Source organism: Nelumbo nucifera, chromosome 2 (genome assembly GCF_055504915.1).
Source record: "Nelumbo nucifera cultivar China Antique chromosome 2, China Antique-T2T, whole genome shotgun sequence".
Taxonomy (NCBI): domain Eukaryota; kingdom Viridiplantae; phylum Streptophyta; class Magnoliopsida; order Proteales; family Nelumbonaceae; genus Nelumbo; species Nelumbo nucifera.
Window position 1 is genome coordinate 73,816,922 of NC_142650.1, and position 20,654 is coordinate 73,837,575.

Here is a 20,654-nt window from a genome sequence, read left to right on the forward strand (position 1 = left end):
TCTAACAAACTTGTAAAACACCATTTGATTATTCTATTTAATGGATCATGTTCAACGAACTTGTTCTCTAACAAGCACCCACATATTTGCTAGTGTCTCTACACAAGTAATTTGAAATTCATAATGCCTTAAGGCTTGCACAATATGTGCTAATCTAACTAGATTATCAAAGCCCTCTTAATAATCCTCTAACTAGCTAGGAACAACTTAAGGATCATGCTTGCATAAAGAATGATATGCCCCAAATTGTTAACATACTTAAGAATATGTCTTATTAACATAGATTTTATAGACTATTCATGTGAATGTAAATTAAAAGAAATATGAATGAAAACTTGCACTTTATTATAATAAAGTGTGAACAGTACAAAGTGCTTAGAGTCTCTGTGTCAAATGATTGGTTTTAGAGCTTATACAACTAATAGTTATGGATGTGGTCATTAATGATGTATGATGAAGCTATGTTTTCTCATTTCCAAGTCTTATCCCTTGAGGACAAGAACCACCTTTTGAGGGAGGCATTGTTACGAGTTGTTACAACATGGGACCATTTGCAAGCATAGTAAGGGGAGGTTAAAGTTAGGAGTCACAAAGTCTTAGTGTTATGTGGGAATGTGGCATGTTAGTATTAATCAGTTATGTATAGATTAGGGTCCATCAAATAGGAGTGGACCATGTTGGGCCACTTATTATTTAAGGAGTCTATCCATAAGCTAAGGAGTGGGCCATGTATAGGTTAAGGAGTTTATCCATCAGCTAAGTCTTCCCACTTATTATTTGAATCTTGAGTTAATACGAATGTACTTGTGATAATTTTGATATAAGATTAATTGAGAAAGCTCTACATTAGGAGTCTTCACTCTCAATTCTCCTTTCTTTCTCTTTATTTCGATCCATCCATTATTGTCATGGGACCTAATCCCAAAGATGCATATCACTAGAAGGTTTAAATCATAAACAATCCCAACTTGTGGCAAAATCCTTTAGGCTGCATATAGAATTGGTGTAAATCAAGAATGGTGTAAAAGCTTATACCAGTTTGATTTTGTTCGTGTTTGAAAAGAGAGTGTAATCATGATCGACATAAAACTTCGCTCTAGTTCAGTTTTGCATACGTTTGGATGGAGTAGAGTTTTACTTCGATAATCGATGTAAAACTGATCAAATGTGAAGTTTTATATCGATTATCGATGTAAATACTACATTGATTTTACCGACGTAAAATCAACGGTCACTTTCACGGTGAAAGTGAAAGTACACCGATGACGTTTTTCAAAAAGCAATGGTCGCTTTCACGGTTCACCGATGACGCTTTTCAGAAAGCACCGATCACGGTTCAAAAAGCAATGGTCAAAAAGTACACTGATGACGTTTTGCACTGATTCCAAACGCAGCCTTAAGCACTCCCAATTTGCCACGAACAGTTTGGTTTGGGCTAAACTTCTGCCTTGATGCCATTAGAACTAATAGGTGTTGGATATTATATTTATTCCTAGATTGAAAGACTTCATCTCTTCTGGGAACCTCTTTGGTGCATCCCACTTTGCTATCGCTTGCTGGATCCTATAGAAGAAGGTTTGGTGTGATGTGGTCTTTTCGGACAAAAGTCACATTGCTATGCTATTGGGGCCATGTCCTTAAGACTAAAGTCACATTGCTATACTATTTTGGGAAATGCTACATTTACTTATTTACTTATTTATTATTATTATTTATTATTATTATTATTATTATTATTATTATTATTATTATTATTATTATTATTATTATTATTATTATTATTATTATTATTATTATTATTATTATTATTATTATTATTATTATTATTATTATTATTATTATTATTAATTATTATTATTATTATTATTTTAAGTAGAAGATAAACTTGCATTAAATCTAAATGCAAAAAAGAACTTCAAGCAACATTGGGATTAGGCTTGTAAATGATACTCAAAAATCAAAGCCTGACATTTGACCCAATTATCTCAGATTTGGGTGATGTATTTATGTAATTAAATCGTATTTGGATTGTAATCTAGATCCGATTCAATAATTGGATTGAATTCAGATTTGACTCCATCCGGTTCAACTAAAATCCGAATCTCATTATATTATAATATTTATTATTTTTAATATATAAATTATATAATAAATTCAATATGTATGTTTACATTGATTTATTATATATAAAAGTTGAAAAGTAAATAATTTTTTTATTTTATTTACTGAATCCTATCCGAATCCGTTAGGATTCGAATTCGAATCCATGGTCTTTAAACCCGATCGGATTTCAGATGCAAGTTTTTCATAATCTAATCGGAACCAGATTTTGTTGAATCTGATCTGACTACAACCCTAGTGGGGATTATCCAACCACCTTAGTGATCAATAGTAATGTACTATGTAAGTGATAAAATACATGGACCCAACTCATAATAAGAAATTATTGGGGGTTCTATGTATTTTATTATTAGAGAGAAATTCATATTTTATCCTACAAACCCATGAGTTCTAGAGAATCATTTCAAGCGATTCTTGTAATTCTCTAGAATAGAATTTCGTTTAGGCTTACCTATTCCTCAACTCAAAATCCATTCTTTTTCGAATGAATTTCTCATCCAAAGGTCTACTCCGAAGTCCCAATAAATGAAAAAGGGGAAATTTCTTAAAATACCCCTATGGTTTAGGAAATTGACTAACTTTACCCCTTTACTGTTTACATATTGTTTTGAAGTCCCTTAAGTTTTTTTGACAAATGTCTAAAACCTCCCTTGCCCTTAACTTTTCGTCACACTCTGTTCACATGTGACATCACGTGAATGATATATTTTTAAAAATTCCTAAAAAACCCTTTTTATGGTTGTAGTGTCAAACTATAAACGACAAGGAAAACCCACTTCTAAGTCCACTCCATCTCCATCTCTACCTCTGTCTCCATCTTCGTCTGCAATTGCAAGTGCTGCAGGGGAGGTATCTTCGACATTGTTGGCGGAAAACACCAATGGAGATGGTACCGAGTGATGATGATATCGAAGAGCTACTCTAGAAGGATTGGAGGAAACCTCCTACAACCAGAAAGAAGGAAAGAAAGGAAAATGAAAAAGAAAAGGAAAGGAAAGGAAGGAAGGAGGAAGAGGGAAGGAAGAAGAAGGAAGAGGAGGAGGAGGATTTGATGCTCACTGGCGGCAACAATGGTGACGGTGACGACGAGGCAGCGACAACAAACACAGATTTCAGATCTGAGATCAATTTCTCTCTCTCTCTCTCTCCCTCACTCTCTCTGTCGGATCTAAGATCTGATCATCTAAGTTCGTGTTTTACACGGTTCAACTGCTCGGGTTAGTGGTTCTCTAACCAAGTCACCAGTTTTTAACTCGAGAACGGGTTAAGGGTGAAATAGAGCCGGTTGATTAGACTATTTAATAACATTGGTATCAATGTATCTAACCATATCTAGATACACCAATTCAGATGCAATACACACTTTACTTTAATTCTTTCGACATAAATCATTTGTTACTTGATGGTTCAATATTTAGTGCTCCCTACTAGAGGACAGCTCAGACGTTGGGCTGACAAGGTTGGTTGGCCGAGCTGCAAGAAGACATAAGTCAGAGTACCTAGGGTGAGCACTCCAATGCTTAAGCTAGCGAAGAGTATCTTGATTCTTAGAAAGTGAGAGTACAAGGGAGCTTAAGTGCTAAATCGAGCGTACCTTCAATGATCAATGAGATGCCTTTATATAGGCGCATATTAACGTAGAATTCAAGTAGTGTGTCTAAGATCTCTGAGAGGACGTGGCTTACCAACCCACTTTGCTCGAAGGTGGTTTCCGCTTAAAGCGATAGAGCTTATTCGTTTTTCTCCAAAGTGAGCTAGGCGGGAATCAGCTTCGTCGATGAGGTGACGTGATCATGGATGATTCAAAGGCAATAGCCCACACGTAATGGAGATTGGCCACCACGTCATATAGGTCATCAACCGGGCCACATGTAATGGAGATTGACCCTATTGAGGTGTTTGCAAGTCAGCCCTACTGAGGTGGTGTTGGGGCAGTTAAGGCAAGCAAGGTGTGCCTAAAGTGTTTCTAGAGTCGTCACCTACATGGCATTGAGGTGTCATGAGATGGTTCTGGGGTGCCACATGTCACGATGTCACTAGAAGGCCAAATTACCCCTCATCATTTGCCCCCCAAAAACAAGGTGAAGGATAGTGGAGGAGGTGACGAGAATGATGCCAACAAAGGTATTGACGATGAGGATGAGGGTGGGAAGTAGTGTTTACCGACTATTATCCTCCCTTGTGATTTTTCATTTTCCATCTTAGGAAAATTGGCTATCAAAAAACACTAGCAGAGGTGCAAGGGAATATGTAAGCCAGGGTGCTAAGAGTGAATTGTCCTACTACAAACTTGGCTAAGTCAAAACCTTGTCGAGGTGCTAATAGCGTAGATTGACTTGACTAGGACACCGAAGCAGGTGATTGTTAGGTGGGTGCTCGGATGGCCGAGGTCTTGTCACACTTCGGTTAAAGCTGCAATGAGCCTTAGACGTATTATTTGTGCAAGTTGTTGATGTTCCATGCACGGGGGACCTGCCTCCCCTTGAGGGTTGCAAGCTTGTAGGTTACAGATCCTATCACTTTGGTGACCCTATAGGGGCCTTCCCAATTAGGTCCCAGTTTCCCTGAGCCCGACTCAAGTATCATAACCTTCTTGAGAACTATATCACCAACTCAGGACAGGTGTCTCTTAACTCGGGCATTATAGTACCGAGCTACCCTCTATTGGTATGTAGTATTCCAAATGTGTACTAAGTCTCAGACCTCTTCCACCAAGCCAAGGTTCATCCGTAGCTCATCATCATTAGTTTCCTCGTTATGCTTCAGATCGCAGGGTTGGTACCTTGATCTCGGTAAGAATGACAGCTTCTATACCATATGCCAGGTTGAATGATGTTTCACCAATCACCATCTTGATAGTCATGTTGTATGCCTATAAGACACTGGGTAGTTCGTCCTAAACCCTTAGCTTGGGAGACCTCACAAGATTGCTCTGTTGGTCACCACGACCTGCCTATTTACTTGTGGATGAGTCACCGCGGTGAAATTCTACTGGATCCTCATCTTGACCCACCAATTCTGAAACTTGACATCTTCGAACTACTTCTTGTTATCAAAGATCAACACACGAGGAAGGCTAAAATGGAAAACTATATTTCTCCTAAGAAAGCCTTATACATTCCAAGCTATAAAGGATACCAGCGGCTCAGCCTTAACTCACTTAGTAAAATAATCCACCATGACGACTAGGAATCTCCTCTGCTCGGTTGCCAACAAGAAGGGGCCAAGTATATCAATCCCCTACTATGCGAACAACCACGGACTAGTTAGATACTTTAGGTCAGTTGCAGGTTGTTGGGGTATGTTAGCGTATCGCTAACACCTATCACACCTATGTATGAGCTATATGACGTCCACCTTCATTGTCAACCAGTAGTACCTTGTCGTAGCACCTTATGGGCCAACACCCTACCCCCCAAGTGTCCACTACAGAGACCCTCATGGATCTCTCGTAGCATTTGGTTCACCTCAGTAGGTCGTAAACAACGCAAGTAGGGGAGCATGAACAACTTGTGATACATTTGCTCGCCTATGAGTACATAGCAAGTTGACTACCACTCTACCCTTCATGCTTTGTTGCGACCTTTTGGTAGGGTCCCGTGGTATAGATAAATCAATAAGTGGGCTCCCAACCTTCACATTGCCCATTTACTTGATTGACCACTAGCTAGGAATTGATGCAGATGACGAGGTGCTTTTCACCGACCTCCTTGGCTAAAGATAAGCCCGCTAGCAGCGCTTCATACACTATCTCATAGTTCAATGCTCAAAATGTGAATCGGAGAGCATACTCTAACTTGACCTCACTTAGTCCGAGGAGGATCAGTTTGTCTCCGCTTCCTCTTTGATTGGACGAATTGTCCACATAGAGGATCCAAGGCTCTTCATCCTAAGTCGGGATAGGTGTCGCACTAGTCAAAACCTCCAAGCTAATTATAGGTTCTCCAATTTTAGGGGTCGGCGAGCTGAACGTCCATTCGGCGAACAAAGGCAACCAGGACATGTGCCTTTATTGATAGGTGAGGCTTAAACCAAATATCGTATTCCTTAAGCTCGACCGCCCACTTCGTTAGTCTCCTTAGACACCTCGGGCTTCTATAGTACTTGCCTCAAAGGCTTATCGATGAGGATGACGATCATATGGGCCTAGAAATAGGGGCACAACTTGCGATCTATTAAAACCAAGGAGAAGGCTAGCTTTTTGATGTCAAGGTATCTGGTCTCGACAACATGTAGGACTTTACTTGCATAATAGACAAGTCGTTGCACTCTATCCACCTCTAAGATTAATACTAAGGTGACCACCTTATCACTCGCAGAAAAGAAGAGCTTCAGCTCGTCTCCGAGTTTTGAGCTAATTAATAAAGGTGGGGAACTAAGGTATCTTTTGAAGTGACCACCTTATCACTCGTAGAGAGGTAGAGCTTCAGCTCGTCTCCAAGTTCTGGCCTAGTTAACAAAGGTTGGGAACTAAGGTATATTTTGAGCTCGTCGAACGTGCGATGACATTCTTCATTCCATTCGAAGTCTTGGACCTTTTTGATGACCTTGAAGAATAGAAGGCATCGCATAGCCGACTTAAACATGAACCGGTTTAGGGCGGCTATCCAACCTATTAGTCTTTGGACCTCTTTAACGAACCTAGGAGGTCACATATTTAAGACAGCCTAGATTTTATCGGGGTTGGCTTCGATGCCATGTTGGTTCACTTTATAGCCAAAGAACTTGCCCAACGTGACATCGAAAACACACTTGTTCAAGTTGAGCTTCATGTTAAATTTTCTTAGTGCAATGAAAATGTCAGTTAGGTCAGTAGTTAGAGTTTTAGAAGATTTACTCTTTGCAATCATATCATCTACGTAAACTTCAACTTTTTATTTCCAATAAGCTTAGAACAAATTTTATTTACAAATTGCTGATAGGTCGCCCTAGCGTTCTTTAAGCCGAAGGGCATGACCTTATAACAATAAGACCTATTTTGGTTACTAAAGTTGTTTTTTCTTGGTCGATAGGATCCATTGGATTTGGTTGTACCTGGAGTAGGCACCCATAAATCTCAATAACTCGAACCCCGAGGTCGCATCTACCAGTCGATCTATCCTAGGGAATGGGAAGCTATCTTTTGGATAAGCTCTATTCAGGTCAGTATAGTCGACACACATGCACCATTTCACCTTAGCCTTCTTTACAAGCATTGTGTTCCCAAGCAAGCCCGACTATTCAACCTCCTTAAGCCTGTTGAGAGGAGCTTCCCGACCTCATTAATTATTCTCCACCTCTCCTAGGCAAAGTTCCTTTTCCTCTATCTGGCTGGTCTAGCTAGAGGGTTTACATTCAATCTATGGGTTATTATAGAGGAGTCTGATGATGCATGATCGCTTGCTCCCTCGTGTCCTGTGATTGGACCCTAACAAGGTTCTGATCTGGCAGTACCGAGCTGGTAAGAGTTGTAAAAAGATGTAAAGAGAGAAGGGTAAGAGTGCCCGGGTAGGTTTTACCTAGGAGAACACTCTGATGCTTAAGTCAGTATGGGAATTTTGTAGCAATGTATGAGAGAGCTTAAGTGTTTCAGTGTGCATACCTTTCTGGGTGGATCTGGACATCTTATATAGGCTCCTAGGCTCTGGGGGTTCAGAGTAACAGTCATGAGCTCTTTGTGGAGCAATTTCCTTATTTTAAGGCGCATTAAGGTGTCAGTTGAGAGATCTTTGCGGGAGTTACAATTCGTCTAAGTGAAGTTGAGGCGCGTGACACAGTGAGTCGTTCTAATGGTCACACTATCAACGCCTTTGGTAGCGAGCTGCTGGGGACGGTTAGTGAGCTCCTCCTCGCAGGTCGCCTTAGGTCCTATCAGCTCGACTGGCTCCTAGAACAGGTCACTGCTAGCTTGGCCTTGCCGAGGTGGAACTATAGGGGGTGGTTAGCGAGCTCTCCATAGCAGGTCACCTTAAGTCCTTATAGCTCGACCGACTCCTAGGACAACTTGTCGTAATCCTACAGGGTCAGCTAGTTCGGTCTCGCCAAGGTAGAGGTCGGCCTGGGTGAGATGCTCCGAGATGATTTTATTGAGCTAGCTCACTGACTTGGCATAGAGATGTCATCTGGAAGCCACATGTCATTGTACAATTAGGATGACCAAATTACCCATCATCAATTGTCCCCCACTCTCGAGCCAACGTTAGCTCGACGAAGAGAGTAACTCTCAGTAAGGGTAATTGGTTCAATTGGTTCATAGGTCATTTGCTTTATTAGCTCGGTCTGAGGCTAAGTGGGCCACGGTTTCTTCTTTAAACATCAAATATGGGGAAAAAATGGAGGACGCGCTAGTTGGTGTAGGATGTTGGCGTATCGCTGGCATTCATCACATCTCAGGACCAGCTTGACCGCATCTACTTTCATGGTGGGCCAGTATTACCTTTGTTGTAAGGCTTTCTGAGCTAGGGCCCCCCAAGTGTCCTTCACAGAGGCCTTCGTAAATCTCATGTAGGACTTGGTCTGCTTTTGCTTGCCATAGGCATCATAGATAGGGCAGCATAAAGGACCTTCTGTAGAGCAGCTCGCCTACTATCACATAGTGAGCTGACTATCGTTCTATCCGTCAGACTGCATTTATTCTTTTGGCACTGTGTCGTGCTTTAGGTAGTTGTAGATCGTGTCTATCCAGCTCTTTTCTGCATCAGTTATATGGGTGACCTCTTCTCCCCCCATTTGCTATCGAGGGGCGAGGTAGCTCTTCTATGTAGACCATTCATTTTGTCGAGTCAATCATGCTCGCAAGTCTGGAAAGGGCATCAGCCTCTGTATTTTCCGATCTCAGAATTTGTTGGAGATACCAATAGTCAAAATTGGGGAGGAGTTCTCTTACCTTGGCCAAGTAGGATGCCATGGAGGGTTCTCGTGCTTCATATTCCCCATTCACTTGGTTTACGACGAGTTGTGAGTCAACACACACTACAAGGTGTCTGGCTCCTACTTCCTTTGTTAGTGCCAAGCCAGCTAGCAATGCCTCATATTCGGCCTCATTGTTAGAATCAAAACCGAAGCGCGTACTCCAACTTTACTTCACTAGGTCCGTAGAGTATTAACCCAGCTCCGCTCCCACCCTGATTAGACGAGCCATCAACATGGAGTATCCAGGGTTCCTTGTCCTAGCTCGCTATCTCGTGAGCTGGGGGTAGTGTTGCACTGGTTGAAGCCTCCAATGTTGTTGCGAGCTCAGCCGCGTTAGGGGTTGGCGAGCTAAAAGTGCACTCGGCAATAAAATCTTCTAGACCCTATGCTTTTATTGTTGGTCGCAACTCATAACGGATGTCGTATTCATTGAGCTTTATTGCCCACCTCGTCAGTCTCCCGGAGACCTCGGGCTTCTGAAGAATTTGCCTCAGAGGTCGACTGGTCAGGACGATGATGGTGTGGGCCTGAAAGTAGGGCTTTAGCTTCCGAACTACTAGCACTAATGCAAAGGCGAGCTTTTCTATATCAGGATACTTTGTCTTAGCAACATGCAGGACCTTGCTCACGTAGTATACTGGTTGTTGTACCTTGTCGACTTCTCTTACTATGACCGAGCTAACCATTTCGTCACTTACAGAGAGGTAAAGTTTGAGCTCGACCCTGTTCTCGGGTTTGGTCAACAGGGAGCAAACTAAGGTATCTTTTCAGCTCGTCAAAGGCGAGCTGTTATACAGAGGTGGAGTGGCTTGTCGTTGAGTCGAGCTCTGAGGTGGCAACCTGCTTTTTCATCGTGGTGAGCTACTACGCCTGCTCCAAGGTGACCTGCTTCTTCTAGGAGATTTACTTCTCTTCTTTCTCTTGTTGTTGGTTGTCTCTTCCTCGTTGTTCACTTTGCTTCCCGATGCCTCCCTGGTTGGAGCAAGGTGGCTTTTCTTCCTAGCGCGGTGCACGCACCTTCCACGCTTTTTCTTGGTCCCTGTGAACAAGCTTGTGGCCTCAATCCCAACTGGAGCCACAACTCGGCTATCCATCGGTAGCTGGTTGTTATTGAGGGTCGTGTTGTCAATGGGGGGCTGGTTGTTGGTGTTCCATGGTACACCGCTAGATCCTTGAATTTGGCTACGGACTGGGGCCAGGTTGATGTGGCCGACCAGATTTAGGTCGGCATTCTGCTGGAGAGGTACCTATTGATTATTTTGAGGCACCTGCAAGCTGTGATGAGGTACCTACTCAAAAGGCACTTGCTGGCGTTGGTGTTGTTGCAGCTGTTGTTGCTATGGTTGCTGCTATCCTACTACAAAGATGAATTTGTTTTCCTAGGATTTGAGTTACTCTCTCATTCCACGTGCACAACATACCAGATCATAGAAGTGTCGCGCGTCTACTGCTACAAGAGCCACTGCAGACTCAACTGCAGGAGAAGGCGCGCTCATATTCTCTGGTACGGTAACAAGGTGCAGAGGAACGTTGATCTGTCCAATAGTGAAAGTGGGGATTCAGCCATTATCACTGTTGTTGTTGTTGTTATTGGTAAGCTGGTTGCTTAAGTAGGCCATTTCTTATCTTTCAAAACAGTAATAGAGAACTTAGCTTTTTGTAACGTTTTCCCATAGACAGCGCCAATTTATGATGCACGGTCTGCTCGCTCCCTCGTATCCTGTGACTGAGCTCGAACAAGGTTCTGATCTAGCAGTGTCGAGCTGCACGGCCGAACTAGTATCTGTGTGTTCAAGATGGAAAGAGCTGTAAAGAGAGAAGGGTGAGAGTGTCCGGGTAGGTTTTACCCAGGAGAACACTCCAATGCTTAAGTCAATATGGGAATTTCGTAGGAATGTATGAGAGAGCTTAAGTGTTTCAGTGTGCATACCTTTCTAGGTGGATCTGGACATCTTACATAGGCTCCTGGGCTCTGGGGGTTCAGGGTAACAGTCTTGAGCTCTTTGTGGAGTTGTTTCCTTATTTTCAGGCGCATTAAGGTGTCAGTTGAGAGATCTTCGCGGGAGTTACGATTCGTCCAAGTGAAGTCGAGGCGCGTGACACAGTGAGTTGTTATAACGGTCGTGCTATCGGCGTCTTTGGTAGCGAGCTTTGGGGATGATTAGTGAGCTCTTCCTCACATGTCGCCTTAGGTCCTCTCAGCTCGGCTAGCTCCTAAAATAGGTCGCTGCCAACTCGGCCTTCCCGAGGTGGAACTGTAGGGGGTGGTTAGCGAGCTCTCCTTAGCAGGTCACCTTAAGTCCCTATAGCTCGACCAACTCCTAGGACAGCTCGTCGTAATCCTATGGTGTTAGCTAGTTCGATCTCGCCGAGGTAGAGGTCGGCTTGGGTGAGATGCTCTGACCTAATTTTACTGAGCTAGCTCATTGACTTGGTGCCGAGATGTCATCCGGAAGCCATGTGTCACTGTACGATTGGGAGGACCAGATTACCCCTCATCAGAGTCTATGTTGGGCATGTTGGCAACTGACTAGGCAAAAACATCAATATTCAATTTAAAAAAAAAAATCACCAATTCGGAGCACAAGGGTTCTTTGAGTTGTGAGCCAATCTGGACCATCTTGCCAGGGTTGGTATCAGAGACTGGCACTAGGATTGTGTCCTCTTTTGGATGAGCTCTCCCGTTGTTGCTTTCTATGGGTGGCTCTAGGTCTATCTCCAACATCTTCACTTTGCTTTTGAATTCTACCACGTAGCATTTTCATGACTCGAGTCGATCACCATGCACTACTCCTACTCTGTGGTCAATGAGGAACTTCATTGCGAGGTGGGATGTGGAGACCACCGCTCTGAGGGCATTTAGAATTGAGCACCCAAGATTGCATTATAGGAAAGAGTTGTTGCCACCACTAGGAAGTCATGTTGAAACCTCGTCCAGTTCAGTGCAGTCCCTATAGTTACAGACAAGTTTATATGCCCAAGAGACCACCTTTCTGTTGAAACTAACCAAAGGCACGTCGGGTTGGACTAGGTCCTTCTTCTGTAGTCCCATTTGCTCAAAGGCTCAGAGGAACATGATATCTACTGAGCTACTAAACTCGTAGTCATGGATAAGGGGCTTAACTACAAGGGTGTCATCGTGGGGGTAGCAGACCCCGCGTGTGTCATCTTCGATGAAGTAGATCACCTCTTCCAATCTTGGTCGCTTTGGCAAGTTCTCCTCATGGTCCAGCTCACGAGTTGGGGTTCGACCAGTTGAAGTACTGCATCCTGCTACTATGGACTCGTCGGTGCTTACGTTGATCACTCCACGAATCAATGGATCATTGTGTTGTTGTGGGGGTTGCGTCCACGCCACCGCGGTGAGGTGATCCTCCTAGCTTTGCTCACACAAGTTGATGCCACGGATGTATTGCGCCAGCTCTAGGAACCACTGGCAATCGACTCTCACGGAAATCATGGAGGGCTCGACCTGCGGGGGCAGCTCCATAGTTAGGGCTAGGAGATTCTGTCCGGGCCATATTGCTAGAACTTGTCCAGGATGGTCACCCTAATTCTACCCCCTGCGGGGGTTCCCTCAATCCAGGAGTTGTCGTTGTTGTTGTTGTTGTCGTTGGTTGATGCCATTGCTCGCTTAGTCATAGGGTTGGTGAAAACTCAGCTTTTGTGTAGTGGTTCCCACAAACAGTGTCAATTGATGGTGCATGATTTGGTGCTCCCTACTGGAGGACAACTTAGACGTTGGGTTGATGAGGTCTGCTAACCAAGCTGCAAGAAGATAGAAGTCAGAGTACTCAAGGTGCTTTACCTGGGGTGGGCACTATGATGCTTAAGTTAGTAAAGAGTATTTAGATGCTTAGAAAGCGAGAGTGCAAGAGAGTTTGAAAGCTAAATCATGTGCACCTTCTCTGATCAATGGGATGCCTTTATATAGGCACAAATTGCCATAGAGTTTCATATAGTGCCTCCGAGATCTCTAGGAATACGCAGCTTACTAGCCCGCTATGCTCAGAGGTGGTTTCCGTGTAAAGAGATAGAGCTTATTCATTTGCCTCCAAAGCATGTGGAGCAAGAGTCAACTCTGTCGATGAAGCGACGTGATCCCAAAGGATTCAGAGGCGATAACCCACACATAATGGAGATCGTTCACCACATCATGCAAGTCACCAACCTACCTCCGCCGTTTTGACCCTATCAAGGTGTTTGTAGGTCGGCCCTATCAAGGTGGTGTCGGGACAGTTAAAGTAGACAAGGTATGATAGAAGTGTTTCTGAAGCCGTCGCCTATATGACGTTGAAATGTCTTGAGACAGTTCAAGGCACCACATGTCATGATGTCACTGAGCCAAATCATCCCTCACCATTACTTAACTGAAATAATGTTTTAAAACCTAGCTTAGAGGTTGAATCATTTTTTCTTGGGAGAATGACCAATCAGCCCAAATCAGAATTTTATAGCCCCAAAGTACAGGGGGAATGCATCCTAACCGTGAATTGATGCCAAATTCACGGGCAGGATGTGGTTTATAGGGGAGAGAGGACTAGTAGTAGGGGGGCTGGAATTCAGAATTCTGCATCGTGTGTATCCGTACTTGTCCGTTTTTTCTTCGGATAATTGGTCAATAATTCAACCACGAGACTAAGGAGTCAACCTACGATGTCAATAGATTAAAACAATTTCTAAAAATAAAATAAAATATAAGGGCCATACCAATGATGTCAATTGCGTAAAACAATTTTTTAGAGTAAAATAATATAAGGCCCATTTGGATGGGCTGAGCTGAACATTCAGCAAAGCTGGTTCAGCAGCTTTGAGGTATTTGGATAAGCTATCCAAGGAGGCTGAAGTGGCAGCCCAAAAAATGATTCACAGATGATTTGCACTCTGTGGATTTTTCCCCAAAACATAGCTTAGCTCAAAAGCTGTTTCTGTGAGGCCCACCTCATAAACCGAGTCAACGGCTTTTCTGCAAGATAGCGGGTTAGAGATTGATCCAAACGATATTGTGACCAGGTCACTGGTCCGACCGCCCAGGTCATTGGCCGGCTGGAAACATTGAGAAAGAAGTTAAGCAATCAAAACTAGCTTAAAATGCAAACATTATCATTTATCAAATCAAACTAAAACCAAGGTAGTAGTAGTAGTAACAATCTAACAACAATACATAGCTAAAAAAATCTGCAATAAAAAGTAGAGTGAACTTATTTTTACCGGAAGATCTAGACACATGGTGATGATGTCCTTAAATGTGGATTTCACCCTCTTCTTGCATGATTTCCTCAATGGATACGACCTTGCGCTTAAGTGGTTACACCTCCATGTATGCTGAGTTGAACATTTAAATTCTGGGAGAAGCAGCCAAATGAGAAAGAAGTCTTTAGACAGTCGGAGAATGGTGCTTTCCTTTGTCCCTTCAGTGTCTGTACCGCTACCCAATTTAGATATATAGAGACAAGAAAACCCAATATGCAGATGACCACCGAAGCACATACTGTTGGTTCAATCAATACCAAAAAAAGCTAGCACATCAATTATTGGACTAGGCCTAAGTTGAATTTGGATTTGCTCCTCACAGCACATCCCACCATGTACTGGCAACATCTGTCCATCAATAACAACATATAAGTATGGGAGCAAGGTTCAAAATCGGCCGATACATATCGTATCGGAGTCTCCCAATACGCCCCTACAAAAGGTGTTTTGGATCGGCAAGTGGTTCAGGGAGTAGACTAACCTTAAACCAACCCCTCTGAACCAGATTCAAAAAAAATTAAAAAAAAAAAAAAAAAAAAAAAGTGTACCGATAGGATACACCCTACCGACGTATCACCCTGTATCAATACTTGGAACCTTGTATGCAAAATGTTCCGATGTATGGTCAGAATGTGATGTGAGGTTGTTGTAAGGAACGCTCTGTGAGGAGCAGACAAGCATGTTAAGCCTAGCCCAGTCCAGCCCATAAAGTTCTCTCACCTCAATGCTCACAAAACCTCCTTACCCTACATTTCTCATATGTAGTTATTTATTTTTATTAAAAAAGTAAGAAGTTAAAATAAAAACACTCTTAGGTGTTAACTATCTCTAATAAAATTCATCATTGCTCTTTGCAATAAGTTCATTGTTAAAACTCTCTTTCCAATATTCAATGTTTGTGACATCTCCCCTCCCCATTAAATTTCTCATTGCCTCTTTAAATCTCTCAACCTCTTGCCTCTTTATGATAAACTAGGTATAATTAGATGGAATGGATCAAGTTAAAGGGCCAATTCAAGACCAACCCTGAATATGAACCCTGGTCTAAACCCAACCTGATGTCAAACACAAATCTAACAATATTTCTATTTAATGCCATGTGTTGTATGCGCTTACTTGATAAGAGATATATGATAACTAGTGTAGGACCACAGTTGTAAGACAAGCCATATCCCACACACTAACTTGTTAGCTTATTGAAACTTAGGGTCCATTTGGTTTACAGTCGGAATCAGAATCAAAATCCTCCAAAATTGGAATTGGAATGGCTCATTCCTATAGTCTGTTTGGTTCAGATAGAAATGGAAATAGGAATAATCAGCAAGCATAGGATTTCATTCTCAAGGGAGGGGCAGGGAATGGTCATTCCCTCAAATAGGGGAATGCCATTCCAGCAGGAATAAGAATGAGGTTCCGATTCCATCCAACCAAACAGTTGGAATCAAAATAACCCATTCCAATTCCTATTCCAGACCCCTATTCCCACGAACCAAACAGGGCCTTAGATGGTGTTTGATGCGTCTTTTCAATACACATTTTGGTCTGTGGAAAGTTCAAAAGACCAAGAAATGGTCTTTTCCGTTTGGTATCATATAGACCGAAAGACCTGAAGATGAATGCATAGAAATGCCGAAAAAGCCAAAAATTGGAAAGCTTCAAATGAAGCTTTTGGTCTTATGACGCAAACCAAAAGCTCAGTGCGTCTTCTTGTCTACAGGGCTGTTGAAAGATCTACCTACAAAGACTTGCCAAACAGCCCCTAATTTCCTAGGCAGAAATAACCCTGTTTAAGAATGACAATTTCCCCCATAAAACTGGGGCCCCACCCCACCCCACCCCACCCCAAATGAGGTGGGTTTTTTCCAACCCTAAACAGGGATGGGGCAGTGACAGGGAAAATATTTTTCCCCGAACCGGGGACGGAGCAGGAACAGGTTTTGTATATAATTCTCCAAACTCAAAGGTAAATTAGTAAAATATCTCTAAGTTTAATATTGATATTTAAAATATCTAAGTTTTTTCTAAATTCTTAAAATCCTAAGGTCCCATAACTCTATTTTTGAATTACCGCTAAAGTATTATAATTCAATTCCTAAAATACCCTTTAAGTAATTGCTTTGGAGCGAAGAAAATTCGAGAATTCCCCATCCCCAACAGGGAATGGATGCCCCGCTCCGAACATGCCCTGCCACTAAGGACAGGGCGGAGATAGAGCAAAGTATCTTGACTACGGTGACACTAGGGACAGGGCAGGGACGGAGCAAAGTATCTTGACTACGGGGTGGGGACAGGGAGGGGTGCCCCGCCCAGTTGCCACTCCTAATCCTGGCGAGGCGGGATTCAATCCCAAGACCCCAAACTCCCAACTACAACCAACCAACCAAAAGACTGTACAACTCATCTAGTTTGCTACCATCAAAAGGTGATGACACTTGAAACGGAAAAAAAATTGCCAAAACAGTCGAGTTTTGTAGAGGTAAAAGTGAAACTTGATTAAAAGAGAGATAAGAATAACAATAAAAAAATTTTATTAAATTTTTGAATTCAATAAAATTTAATTAATTCATGATAAAACTGATCATGCATTTGTTGAAACAATGAATAACAGTAAATAGCAGTAAGAACCATATTTGAAAGGGTGAAATACATAAATTTAGAGAAGATTGTAATGTAATAATTTTACAATGAAACAGTAGGAATTTAGAAGCATCAACCCTTTTAGGAACTTTCTTGCCCACATTGATATGGATGTGAACTAGGGTAGGACAATTTGTAAAAGATAATTCAAACAAAGATCATTCAGTTCATCCGAGTTTAGTTTTTTTTTTCCTAATTTATTAATTAATCAGATGGGTATTGCTTTTTTCAGACATCTTATCAAGTTTCTGACAAAAATTATCAGAATTCTCCAACATTGCATACTGGTTATATGGAAATCAATTATTAAGATAACAGAGTATTGCATATTCTTGTACCGAGAGAGAGAGAGAGAGAGGAGAGAGAATTGCTGATTGATTAAAGATATTTCATGCTGTTATTAAACAAAAGCATTGATGCTTACAGTTATATATGTACAATAAACCTCGCTTGAGTTGGAGGCAATTCTTTCATCATCATCACTTCTCATGAATATTATTCATGAGATTATCCTTCACACATCATAGTTCGACTGACGAGAAGAGATAAGTTAAAAAAAAAATATGTACTAGTCAGAAGTGATCTTTTTAATCAAACAAAGTAAATAACTGTCTGGTTGGTGAAGTTTTGATAAACCCTAGTGTTTGAGCAATCCTCAAAGAAATGGAAGTCAAGTATATGGTTAAAAGTCCTGCTCCCAGAACCCCATCAACCTTCATGTTTCGACTAGGCAAAACCACAAGAGCCCAAAGCAACCCACCTACTAAGAAGGCGATAGTCTCCATGAAAAATTTGTCTTGAGCAATCATAATAGACGCTGGATAAGCATTCCAAGAAGAAATCACAAGAGATAAGCCCAATCCAATAAATGTGTTGAAGGTTGGCCCTGCATAACACCCTGACATTGCAATCTGAGCACCATCTGGTCCACCTTTTACTGCAAGTGTAAAGTTGGTTACTAAATCCCCTAATGAGTTGCCCCAAGCAAGCACAGTGAGTCCTAGAATAGAAAGGCTTATCCCAAATATCTTCCCAAATGAAACTAGCAGGCCAATCAATTCCTCTGCTATAATATAACTCCAAGTAACACTCATCAGAAACTCAACTGCAAACCAAGGGAGTAAGCATTTCTTGGGTGGACTGTAATTGCCTGTTTTCACAAATGCAATTACACCAAAACTAATCCCTACTACTCCAGCAATTATATAGGACACCAGGCTGCCTTTGGAGCCCATGTTCCCTGAACTCCAAACGGCTACCAAGAGAACTGGTGCTAATGTAAGTGAAATAACTGCAAATGGCTTAGACCACCTCTCTTCACAAACAACAGGAATAGTCATTCTCCTTGGTAAGTACAGGGGCAATAGCAGAATGAACAGAAATCTACCAAAACAAATTGATGAATTCCAACTAAAAAAGCTTCCATCAGCCTCTATACAATGGATATCTTGAAGATCTTCTCTGTCCCCACTACAACCTAGAATGGGCACACCCAATTCATCATCATGCTTCATAGGCAAAACCACTACAGAGCCTTCTCTGTTTTTCCTTCTACGTGAGTGCATGATGTAGACCACAAAGACATACAAGAAGTAGAGAGAAGTAAAAGCCATTGCACCCCACAAATTGATCTCTCCAATTATCACAATTACAAGAACTAATATAACTCCTAGAAGGAGAAAGGAAGCATCTCTTAGAAAGTCAGATTTGTTAACTGAAATCCTTCGTTTTCCCATGGAAATGCTTATGACTCCAACCACAATACAGGAGACAAAGAAAGCCCCACCTACCACACTGTTAAGGCCAATACCACTTGTCCCAATCTCTGTGAAGGACACCAGGCTGGAAAAAAGATCAGCCGCGCCATTGCCAATAGAAAGGAGGGTTACTCCGGCCATAGGGGGGGAGAGCTTCAAGGCACCGGATAAGTTTTCAAGTGAAGGACAGAAATACTCAGAAGCTGTGTTTCCCAATAGATAAAACAGCACAAGAAGCCAAACTGAAAGAAGGCAATAGCCCAGAACAGGCCATCTCCCATATACGCAATAGAAGAGATAAAGATTGTCAAGAAAACCTTGAGACACACATGGGCTATTGGCTTTAAGGTAGAGGCACTTTTCTTTGTAACTTTCAAGCTTCTGAAACTGTTCACAACTATGCACACCGCTGCCATTCTGATAATTACTTAAACCACTTAGGACCAGGGACTCTGAGGAATTAAATTGAGCCCTGATTAAGAAACACAATAACAACAGAAAGGAGATATTGAGGAATACAAGGTATGCTCTAGACTGGGACTTGGAAACAACTGTAGCCATTGAAGAAATAAAAGCAACCCAGCTAAACCAGAAATCTCAGAACACAAAATGACCCAAAGAAATGGGAATTGATAATCTCATCTGGTTATAAACAAACTCCCATCTTGACAGGCCATCTCGGCTAAATATTTGCAGAAGCTTGGAAAAATATACAAAAGGGTTTTGAAGAAAACTAACCTTTCGATGCGTTGTATGAGAAAATTTTCATCTGGAGTCCTCTGGTTGTTCGTGGTTGTGGATTGTGAAAGACTGTTAATAGTAATGCAACTACCCAGAGGCTATCGCATCGGTGGATTCAATCCAAGGCCAGAAGCTGAGAAGAATTATTTAATACAAATGGACCAGGACAAGGACGCGGTTACGGCCGACGGGTAAATGGCACACGTGCATTCTGGTGGCATGTCCATGTTGCGTGTGATGTTTCCAAGATTGGAATCCAGAGCCCACGTGGCAAAATGGGGATCGATCGACTGAGAAATTGGAATTGAGTGAAGTGTTGCAGTGAAGTCGGTGTGCTCACCGTATGAGGTTTAAGGTTTGTCTTGAACGGTTGAACCTTTTACCGCTCAGGCACATTTACCTCAGGAGTCAGGACTGGACTCATTAGTCATTATTGAATTTTCCCGCCACAAAGATCGCCTACACCACTAAAATAATTAGCTTGACTGGTTCAACTATTGCATTTATCAGGGGTGTTTACGGGTGGGGTTGAATCGGTTTGAGTATTTTCACTAAATCAATATCGATTGACTGTGAAGCAAAATTGACATAAATATGAAGGGTCGATTTATCAGTTTAGCGGGTTTTTATATATATTTTAAATTAAAACATTTATATGTAAATATCTATTTATATTTAAGTTTATTTTTTTTTAATTTTTATGTAAAACCAAATTATATATTTAAATCGATTAATTTTTTATGCAAAATTGATTTTTTTGTCAATATATATTTAAATTTATACAAAATTGAATTAAATATTGTACAATTGTATTACATTTGTATTGATTTTACGTTTTTAGTTTTTATCATAAATAACCAATTTTTTTCAAAGTTCAAATAAAATATATCAACATTTAACATATAGGGTAGGGACTAATTAATAATTACTTAAAAATAAAGGATTGGTTCGGTTAAATTTGGCTTTGGTTTTGAATAATTACATGAAAACCGAAACCGAACCCAATTGTCGATTTATTCTTTCATACAAACGGAAATGGATCAGTGACTTTGAAAAACCGACCAACTCGGGTTGGGTTGGGCCGATTTGGTCGGTTTGACATTTAATATGAACACCCCTAGCGTTTATGGATCTTATTTGGAGTCTGTTCCCATAAAATATTTTTACCATTGCTAAAACATATCCTGAATTTTGGTAATTGTAATCACCTCCCTTGAAAAGAATCCTCTAATAAAATGCATGAAAATGTGCAAA

The 20,654-nt window shown here is 41.5% G+C and overlaps 1 pseudogene across 6 annotated transcripts in view; it reads right to left on the reverse strand.

The window, feature by feature from the left end:
* LOC104604164 (cation/calcium exchanger 1 pseudogene) overlaps positions 1–19,557 on the reverse strand; it is a 36,779-nt pseudogene extending 17,222 nt beyond the window's left edge. For 3 of the 6 annotated variants that reach the window (XR_016082583.1, XR_016082581.1, XR_016082580.1), the window contains exons 1-2: positions 17,327–19,530; positions 14,224–14,613 (exon numbers count right to left, since the gene is read on the reverse strand). The product of XR_016082583.1 is annotated as a cation/calcium exchanger 1 pseudogene, transcript variant X5 (transcript). Of the gene's footprint in view, positions 1–12,034; positions 12,781–12,915; positions 14,059–14,223; positions 14,614–17,326 lie in introns of those variants that run through there. The other 3 variants (XR_736365.3, XR_016082579.1, XR_016082582.1) reach the window with 3 other exon arrangements.
* Between the last annotated feature and the right edge of the window lie 1,097 nt (positions 19,558–20,654).